Genomic DNA, 10,938 nt, shown 5'->3' on the forward strand with positions numbered 1-10,938 from the left:
AAAAAGAATGAAATCTTGCCATTTGCAGTGATGTGGATGGAACTGGAGGGTATTATGCTAAGCAAAATAAGTCAGTCAGAGAAAGACAAATATCATATGATTTCACTCATATGTAGAATTTAAGAAACAGAACAGATGAACATAGGGGAAAGGAAGGAAACAAGACAAAAACAGAGAGGTAGAGAACAGTAAGAGACTCTAAGAAACAAACTGAGGGTTACTGGAGGGGAGATAAATGGGGGGATGGGGTAACTGGGTGATGGGCATTAAGGAGGGCACTTGATGCAGTGAAAACTGGGTGTTATATGCAACTGATGAATCACTAAATTCTCTCTCTGAAACTAATAATACACTATATGTTAATTAAATTGAATTTTAAAAAATAAATAAAAACTAAAAAAAAGATTTACTCCTAGGTATTTAGGTATTTTGTCTTATTGCTATTGTAAATGGTACTTTTTAAAATTATTTTTTCTAACTCGTTTCTGATATTTAGAAATGCAATTCACTTTTGTTTGTTGATTTTTTAATCCAGAAACCTTATTAATTAAATCCAATATTTTGTCTAGAGATCTTTTAAGTTATTCCGTGTTGGAAATTGTATTATCTTCAAGTGAAAGTTTTGTTTTTTCCTTTTTAATGCTTATGCCATTTCTTTTCTTTTTTCATTTAATTCTTTTTTCGGGGGGTGGAGAGGGTATTTATTTATTTATTTATTTATTTATTTATTTATTTATTTATTTTCTTCCAAGTTTTTATTTAAATCCCAGTTAACATATGGTGTAATATCAGTTTCAGGTGTAGAATTTAGTGATTCAACACTTCCATATACCACTGGGTGCTCATCACAAGTGCACTCCTTAATCCCTGTCACCTATTTCATCCATCCCCATACCCACCTCCCCTCTGATAACCATCAGTTTGTTCTCTACAGTTAAGAGTCTGTTTCTTGGTTTTCCTCTCTCCCTTGGCCCCCCACCATGTTCATTTGTTTTGTTTCTTAAATTCCACATATGAGTAAAATCATATGGTATTTGTCTTTCTCTGACTGCCTTATTTCGCTTAGCAAATTACTCTCTAGCTCCATTCACATCATTACAAATGTCTCTGTTTTATTCTTACCACACTGGTTATGATCTCTGGTTCAATATTGAATAGTCATGATAGTGAATATCTTTGTCATAAAATAGAGAATATAATAAAAGTCATGGTAGTGGATATCCTTGTTCCTGATCTTACAGGGATTGTGTTTGACATTTTGGCATTAATTATAGCATATGTATGTATCTCTAAACAATATGTTATAATACATATGACGATGTTAGATCAAACTTTTATTTCTTTTTTTTATGGTGAAAAAATTTAGATTTAGATTTAGCCAGCTAGACTCAGTTTTGATGATCCCAATTTTGTTGGCAGCATCCAAAGCATCATAGTCAGGATCCAGTCAAGCATATGCCTTTTTATCTCCATCAGGCCTGATCAGGGTATTGACTTTGGGCACATCAATGTTATTAGAGCTTCTTCACAGCCTGTTTGATCTGGTGCTTGTTGGCCTTGACATCCACAATGAAAACAAGTGTGTTGTTGTCTTCTGTTTTCTTCATAGCTGACTCCATAGTCAGGGGGAACTTGATGATGGCATAGTGGTCACACTTGTTGCTCCTGGGGACACTCTTTCAAGAATATTTGGGTTGCCTTTGGATATGCAGTGTCTTGGACCCTCGGAATGTAGGTGACATCTGGATGTTTTTTGTATGACTGTGGACACCTTTCAGCACTGCTTTCTTGGCCTTCAAAGCTTTTGCTTTGGCTTCACCTTTGGGAGGGGCAGGGGCTTCCTTCTTTACCTTAGTCATCATCTTCATGAAAGGGATTTCCTAGGTTTATTTCCAGGGGTGTATAGAGCCAAGTCTCCTCAATCTTTTATTTCTGAAAAAAAAAATCCTAATAACTTTTATGCATTGACAGGTTTGTACTCATTGTTGTTCAGGATTTTTGCATCTATGTCCGTGGATGAGATTGATCTGGAATTTTTTCTTTTTTGTGACAGATCTCCTATCAAGGTATTTTAGCATCATCAAATGAGGTGAGAGTTTTATTTCTATTTCCTGAAAATAGTTGTCTTAAGGATTGAAGTTATTGTTTAAGTCATCATTATCCGTATTGATTTTTTCTGCTTTATCTATCAATTATTGAGGTAATTATGATACTCTTCCACTAAGATTGGATTTTTTCCTCTTAATTGTTGAGTTAGTGTGTTTTATATATATAGCGAGTATTCAGTATATGGCTTTATTCTTAGTTTGTTATATTTTGCTTTTTATTTATTCTACTTTGAATATTTGCTAAAATATGGCTATAAAAATTTGGGAGGCACAGTACTATTTTTTGAGAGAGAGATAGAGAGGGAGTGGGGAGAGACATAGGGAGAAGGAGAGGATCCTAAGCAGGCCCCACACCCAGCAGGAGCCAGATTTGGGGCTGAATCTCACAACCTGAAATCATGACCTGAGCGGAAATCAAGAGTCAGCCATTTAACCGACTGAGCCATCTAGGCACCCCAGCACTTTTCTTTTTGAAACAGTTCTTAAATTCTGCTTTAATTTCTTTAAAGGATATAATCACAGTTTTCCTCCTTTTTCTTGAGTTGATTTTGTAAGTTACATATCTCTAGGAATTCATCTACTTCATATAAGTTTTCAAATTTATTGTATAAAGTTATTTGTATGAAAAAACTAATAAATATTTATTGAGGATATATTATGAACTATTACATGTACTATACTTTTATGTTCTAGATTCCATTTTTAAAGTTTAACAGTTTTTTGAGATATAATTAACAGACAATAAACTGCACATATAAAAGTGTAAAGTTTGTGTTTTTTTCAATTTGATAAGTTTTAACATTTGCAAACATCCCTGAGACCATCACCACAATCAAGAGAGTGAACATTACCCATTATCCCCAGAAGTTTTCTCATTTTCCTTTGCAGTCCTTTCAGAGTATTCTACCCAGTGCCCGTGAATTATGAGATTTTTTTCTGAACTGGCTAGTGGTAACAGGCACTATGCCTTTGTGAGCTCCAGGCACTCTTTCCTTAAATGCCTTCAGATGTTCCTTTCTCTGGCCTCAGGTGGTTTCCTCCATGCATGTGCAGACATCCTAAGCTCTCTCTGTGAAACTCTCTTGAGTCAGACACTCTGTCCTGCAAACTATAGCTTCTTTGGTCTCCCAGGACTCTCAGCTCTGTTTTCTTTTTTTTTTTTTAAGATTTTTATTTATTTATTTGAGAGAGAGAGTGAGCGAGAGAGAGAGCACACGCCTAGAGAGAGGCAGAGGGAAAAGCAGACTCCCCACTGAGCAGGGTGCCTGATGCGGGGCTCAATCTCAGGACCCTTGGATCATAACCTAAGCTGAAGGCAGACACTTAACTGACTGAGCCACCCAGGCACCCCTCAGCTCTTTATTCTTGAAGAATCAACTTAGCAACTTGAGGAATCTGCTGGACTCCACCTTGATTCCCCCTCCCTGCATCATGGACTGGAAACTCTCAATATAGTAAGTTGGGGCTATCACAGGACTTCCTCATTTCTGTATTTGTCATCTCTGTTCTGTCTCTTGTTTTCTGTCTCTTAGGAAACACTGCCCTTTGTTCTTTGATGTCCAGTGTCTTGAAAACTGTTTTTTCATATGTTTTGTCTGGTTTTTTGCTTGTTTTAGGAAGGATCATAAATCTGGTCCCTGTTACTCCATCTTGGCTGGAGTGGATCATAATATCCTTTTATGTTTTTAATATCTACAGCATCTTGTTTCCTTTTTCAATTCTTTTATTTTTTCCTCTTTTCTCCCCTTGATTAAACTTGCCAGAGGTTTGTCTAATTAGTCATTTTAAGGAACCAACTCTTGCTTCCTGATTTTTCCCTTTATATGTATATTTTCCATTTCATTAATTTCTGTTTTTTCTAAGTTAGATTTTAAAATCAAATCCTCATTTTCTTTTGTAAGCACTTAAGACAATAATCAGTAACACTTTAGCTGCATCTGATAAAGTTTATACTGTTTTCATTGTTCAATTCTAAAGAATCTTAAAATTTTATCACAGTTTTTTTCTTTGACTCATGAATTTTTAGAAATGTTTTAATGGGTTTTTCCTTTCTTTTTATTATAAATTTCTAACTTAATTGCATCGTAGCCAGAGAAATTTATCTTTGAGATATAGTTGATAGACAATCAACTGTGCATATTTAAAGTATATAATTTGACAAGTTGTAGCATATGTGAACACCCATGGCACCATTACCATAATCAAAATAATTAAGTTATCCATCACTCAGAAGATTCCTGTTGTTCCTTTGTTCTTTGATCAGGCTTCTAATAGATCAGGCTGAATAACAGAATTTTTTTCTTATTAAACTTTGTTTCAATGGATCTCAAAATTCTGTGAAAGATTTTAGGTCAAGTTGTTTCCACTAAAAATTACTGATTGTTTTAAAATTGCCACACACACAGAACGCCTGGGTGGCTCAGTCATTAAGCGTCTGCCTTCAGCCCAGGGCGTGATCCCAGGGTCCTGGGATTGAGCCCCGCATTGGGCTCCCTGCTCTGCTAGGAGCCTGCTTCTTTCTCTCCCACTCCCCTTGCTTGTGTTTGCTCTCTCCCTGGCTGTCTCTCTGTCGAATAAATAGATAAAATCTTAAAAAAAAAAAAAAAAAAAGATTCTTTCTCCCTCTGCCCCTTCCTCCTGTGAATTCTATCTCTCCCTCAAATAAATAAATAAATCTTTTTTTTTTTAAGATTTCATTTATTTATTTGACAGAGAGACAGCCAGCGAGAGAGGGAACACAAGCAGGGGGAGTGGGAGAGGAAGAAGCAGGCTCCCAGCAGCGGAGCCTGATGTGGGGCTCGATCCCAGAACACCGGGATCATGCCCTGAGCTGAAGGCAGACACGTAACAACTGAGCCACCCAGGCACCCCTAAATAAATAAATCTTAAAAAAAAATTGCCACACACACACATACACACACACAAATGGCCCACAAAACATTCTGATGCACACAAGTTGAAGCACTATTCTAGAGAGAGTATCTGTATGTTGGTTAGACTTCCTTTCTCCTACCACGGATTACATAAACTCACAGGTCTAGGGTGGCTGTGTTTCAGTTTTTCTTTCTAATCCTGTTTTGTTTCACAGTGTCTTCTCCACTGAGCTCTTCAGCTGACAGATTATTGTTTCATAGTCCTCGTTGCTAATGCTTTGCTGGGGGTTCACTTTAGCAGAGAGCTATTGCTACATTTTCTTCTTTTTCCTCCAATGTTATGTTGCTTTCTACTTTTCACTCCTGTTATCTCCATTTCCCCCTTTTGTCATTTTTCTTTCCAGATTTTTCCTGAGTACACTGTGCTTTGCATGACACACTATCCCAACCTACCACCTTTTCCTCTTATAGCGGGACTGACTATTAATTACTCTCCAAGAAACTATAATTTCGGCACAAGAGTACTGGTTTCTTGGGGCGCCTGGGTGGCACAGCAGTTAAGCGTCTGCCTTCGGCTCAGGGCGTGATCCCGGCGTTATGGGATCGAGCCCCACATCAGGCTCTTCCACTATGAGCCTGCTGCTTCTTCTCCCACTCCCCCTGCTTGTGTTCCCTCTCTCGCTGGCTGTCTCTATCTCTGTCGAATAAATAAATAAAATCTTAAAAAAAAAAAAGAGTACTGGCTTCTCAGTGGTGTCAGAAGGAAGACACTTCTACTTGTAAGCAGTTCATAAAAATACTTTTGTATACCTTCTTTTTCCTGAGAAGAATCATTGGATTTCTCACTAAATTAAAATGTTTTGGGAAGAGGACTTGTGCCATGAAAAGTGACAGTCCCCAGGGCAAACATCCGCTTTTTTAAAATTGTGGTAAAATACATATAACATAAAATTTACCATTTTAACCATTTTTTAGTGCACAGTTCAGTGGCACTAAGTACATTCATATTGTTGTGCAACCATCACCACCATTCATCTCCAGAACGCTTCCTTCTGCAAAACAGAAACTTAGTACTCATTAAAAAAATAATTCCCTACTCTTTCCTCCAGCCCCTGGCACCCACCATTCTATTTTCTGTCTCTACAAATTTGACTACTCCAGGTACCTCATGTAAATGGAATCATGTAGTATATATCTTTTTGTGACTGGGTTATTTCACTTAATGTCCTCAAGTTTCATCTATGCTGTAGCACATGTCAGAATTTCCTTCCTTTTTCAGGCTGAGTAATATTCAACACTAATAAGTGGAATGCTCTATTATCAGACCTAACTACAAGTGTATTTTCAGTTTCCTTGTTCTTGTCTCTCTGCCAGCACTCACTAGAAATCATTTTCATTTTGTTCCTTAGACTCTTGTTCTCTCTTTTTCTTTTGCCCAGACGTAGAGTCTCTGTTGTTGTCTTAGTTCCTGATTTTATTCTGCTCCTCATTCTGCTTTCATTGACTAAACTCTGGCAACTTGTCGCCTCCTCATTTTTTTTTTTTAAGATTTTATTTATTTATTTGACAGAGAGAGAAAGACAGCCAGCGAGAGAGGGAACACAAGCAGGAGGAGTGGGAGAGGAAGAAGCAGGCTCCCAGCGGAGCAGGGAGCCTGATGCGGGGCTGGATCCCAGGACTCTGGGATCATGCCCTGAGCCAAAGGCAGACGCTTAACGACTGAACCACCCAGGAGCCCCGCCTCTTCAGTTTCTGACTTCAATCTAGTGACTACATTTTGGATTCTTTTCACTGATTGCTCACCAGTTATGAGAAAGAAGGAAGATCCATCATCCTCCATCCCGCTAGGCATCAGGGCAAGTCGGGAGCACTACGGTAGGAGCTGTTGTGTTAGACTGAACAGACATGGGCACCAGCACATACCCATGGCATGTGACCCCCCCTACAAGACATAGGAAAAGAAATAATAGGTTGAAAATCAGGCTAACTCCTCTCAGACAGACTCTGCTGGTTCTGTCTCTCTCAAAGAACCAAATGTGTATTGTCACGCAGAACCTCTCAATGGAGAGGGAGTTCCTAGAGCCTTTGTAGTGTGACTCAATAGATTGAGGGTTTTGAGACAGAGCCAGGGACCTTTCTGTGTACCCATCTTGACATTGGCCTGTGCAACATCCAGCAAGTGACCCTGAAATCTTCCCATCTGTTTCATTTCTTGGGGGCTTTGAAACAGTGCTTTAGCAGCATGAACTGCCTAGAAGAGAGGCCTAAGAAGCATCACAGCAGCTGGAGGTTTGCAGTAGGCCTTGTGGTAGCAGAGGGAAGTGTCACACAGCTTTAGGAAGAGCGACTGAACAGAAGAACAGAAACATGCTGAACAGCTGCATCAGACTGCAAGTGTGACAGGGATTCAAATCAACTGTCCACAGAAACTCTTTGTCTTCACTGAAATGTGCTTCCCTTGGAGGGATTCCTCAGTTCCTAAAAACAAAAAACAAAAACAAGCAAAAACTTCCACTATCTCTCTGCTGGCTGTAAGTGTACTAATCTCTCCGCTTAAGAGCTTCCTACATTAAGTCAGTATTTCTGAATGACAATTTGGGGCCATAAATCATGTTCGCTTCTTTGACAGATACAAAGATGATGGTCCTTGTGTTCAATAAACTTTCATCTTTCCTTTTTCTTTCCCTTCTGGTACCAGGACAGGCTCTTCAACAGGGGGCAAGTGCTATGAAGCTCTTGGTAATAATGGCTACTTTTTTTTCAGGGCCTATTACGTATCAGACACTTTACACAGATATTGATAATCTTCCCAGCGATCCCCGGGGTAGAATTATTCTTCCGATTTTGGAGATAAGGAAACCAAGACTCAAAGAAATTAAATAATTTCCCAAATCATAAAAATAGTGAGAGGTAAAAACTGAAACAGGTCTTCTTATATTATGCTGTTAGTTGAGAAAAGTTCATTTTGGAGTTGGAACTCCTTGGAAACTCACTGTGCTTTTTACCAAGTCATAAGTAATTCAACATTAAAAAGGTAATTAATGAATGAAAACAAGATGCCCATAACAATTCTTTTCAGAAATGTCAATTTGCTTTTACCATTATCCCCCTTTTACTGAGATTGTGTTTTAAACAGGCATTTGTCCCTCTAATACAATAGAAACCCTCTGCTAACCTTGTTTTTAGCATTAAAAAAGTTTAAACATAATTTGTTTTTGGGGTGTTTTGTTTTGTTTTGTTTTTTTGGTGGCCTAGCACCAGGATTAGGGAAGACACACATTAATAATTTTGTAGGGGAGGCACCGATGTGATAATAAAGGTAACTGTAGAATATTGTGCAGGCTTGGCTTTCCGGTTCTGCTTTATAAATGGACCCTGGGATCATGACCTGAGCCGAAGGCAGACGCTTAACCGACTGAGCTACCCGGGTGCCCATGTTAATCACATTTCTTGACTAATGTCTGAGTTTGGAAAAGCAGAAAATCCAGGTGGGCTAATGTTAACATTCACATATATAAAATTTTGAGTCTGGAATATTGAATAAGGGATCTACTAGTACAGGGGTAAGCAGACTATGAATAACAGGTCAAATCTGGCCTGCTATCTGTTTACATAAATAATGTTTTATTGGAATACAACCGCACTTATTTGTTTACCTATTTTCTATAGTGCCTTTCATATTACAGCAGCAGAGTTGAGTAGTTATAAGAGAGACCTTATGGTTCACAAGGCTGAAATATTTATTATCTGGTCTTTTACAAAAAGTTTGTTAACTCATTTAGTCAATCTTCTCAATATGTAGATAAGCACCTCTTTCTTTCTTTCTTTCTTTCTTTCTTTCTTTCTTTCTTTCTTTCTTTCTCTTTCCTTCTTTTTTTAGATTTATTTATTTGAGAGAGACAGAGACTGAGTGCGGGGAAGGGCAGAGGGAGAGAATCTTCAAGCAGACTCCCCCACACAGGGCTTGATCTTAGGACCCTGAGATCATGACCTGAGCTGAAATCAAGAGTGGGGCGCTCAACTGACTGAGCCACCCAGGTGCCCAATAAGGACCTATTTCCAGATCGTTTGACAATATTTTCATAGATCTTAATAAGTGTCATGTTTTGTTAAATATATGAATGTGTTCTTTAGCCAAAACTCACCGTCTTTTCCTCCATGCCTTACCATTCTCAAGACAAGTACATACTTGTCGCACATAGTATTGGTATTCTCTTTTAACAGAAAGTCTTTTGTGTTAGCTAATTTTCTGAATTAATATTTTATTCTCACATCTTTTTCAAAACCTTTTTCAAATATAAGAGTTGTTTTACAATAAATAATCTATCTTGGCTATTAGTGTTTACAATGGAAATATGTTTAAATATCACAAGTTTTGCATTTCATAGTAAAAGATCCAAAGGTAGCTAAAACCTTTAATTAAAGTAAAGAATATTACAGGCATATCTCAAAGACATATTGAGGGTTTAGTTCCAAACCACCACAGTAAAGCAAATATTGGAATTAAGCAAGTCAAATGAATTTTTTGGCTTCCCAGTGCATATAAAAGTTATGTTTACAACATACTGCAGTATATTAAGTGTACAATAACATTATATCTAAAAAATGTGCATACCTTAATTTTAAGATATTGTTAAAAATGCTGAGCATCATCTGAACTTTCAGCAAGTCATCATCTTTTTGCTGGTGGAAGGCCTTGCCTTGATGTTGATGGCTGCTGACTAATCAGGGTGGTAGTTGCTGAAGGTTGGGGTGGCAGTGGCAGCTTCTTAAAATAAGACAAAAATGAAGTTTATCACATCAATTGACTCTTCCTCTCATGAACGATTTCCTTATAGTATGCAATGCTATTTGATAGCATTTTACCCACTTCTCAAGTTTTCTAATGAGATTGCAAATCAGTACCATCTTCAGGCTCCACTGCTAATTCTTGTTCTCTTGCTATTTCCACCACATCTGTAGTAATTTCCCCCCTTAAGTTTTGAACCCCTTAAGGTCATCCATGAGGTTTGGAATCAACTTCTCCCAAACTCCTGTGAATGTTGATATTTTGACCTCTTCCCATGAATCACGAATGTTGTTAATGACATCTAGGATGGTGAATCCTTTCCAGAAGGTTTTCCATTTATTTTGCCCAGATCCATCAGAGGAATCACTATCTATGGCAGCTATAGCCTTACGAAATGTATTTCCTTGACCCATGGGCTCCAGAATAGATGTATTAGTAGGTATGAAAACAATGTTAATCTTATTGTACATCTCTTTCAGAGCTCTTAGGAGACCAAGTACATTGCCAAGGAGCAGTAATATTTTGAAAGGAATCTTTTTTTCTGAATGGTAGGTCTCAAAAGTGGGCTTAAAATATTCAGTAAACCATGTTGTAAACAGATGTGCTGTCTTCGGGCTTCGTTGTTCCATTTATAGAGCACAGGCAGAGTAGATTTAGCATAATTTTTAAAGGCCCTGGGATTTTCAGAATGGCCAATGAGCATTGGCTTCCATTTAAAGTCACCAGCTGCATTAGTCCCTAACAGGAGAGTCAGCCTGTCCTTTGAAACTTTGAAGCTAATATCTAGTTATGGAAGTCGCAGATGGCATCTTCTTCCTGTGGAAGGCTGTTTTGTCTACATTGAAAATCTGTTGTTTAGTGTGGCCACCTTGATTAATTATTTTAGCTGGATCTTCTGGATAATTTGTGCAGTTTCTACATCAGTTCTTGCTGCTTCACTTTGTCCTTTTAGATACTAGAGATGGCTTCTTCCCTAAAACCTCGTGAAGTAATCTCTGCTAGCTTCAAATTTCTTATTCAGCTTCCTCACCTCTCTCAGCCTTCATAAAATTGAAGAGAATTAGGGTCTTGTCCTAGATTAGGCTTTGGCTTAAGGGAATGTTGTGGCTGGTTTTATCTTCTATCCAGACCACTAAAACTTTCTCCGTATCAGCAATAAGTCTATTTT

General features: G+C 38.0%; 1 pseudogene; it reads right to left on the reverse strand.

The window, feature by feature from the left end:
• Positions 1 to 1,148: 1,148 nt before the first annotated feature.
• On the reverse strand, positions 1,149 to 2,492 carry LOC103659704 (annotated as a pseudogene).
• Between the last annotated feature and the right edge of the window lie 8,446 nt (positions 2,493 to 10,938).

Source organism: Ursus maritimus, unplaced genomic scaffold (genome assembly GCF_017311325.1).
Source record: "Ursus maritimus isolate PB19 unplaced genomic scaffold, ASM1731132v1 scaffold_1, whole genome shotgun sequence".
NCBI lineage: Eukaryota > Metazoa > Chordata > Mammalia > Carnivora > Ursidae > Ursus > Ursus maritimus.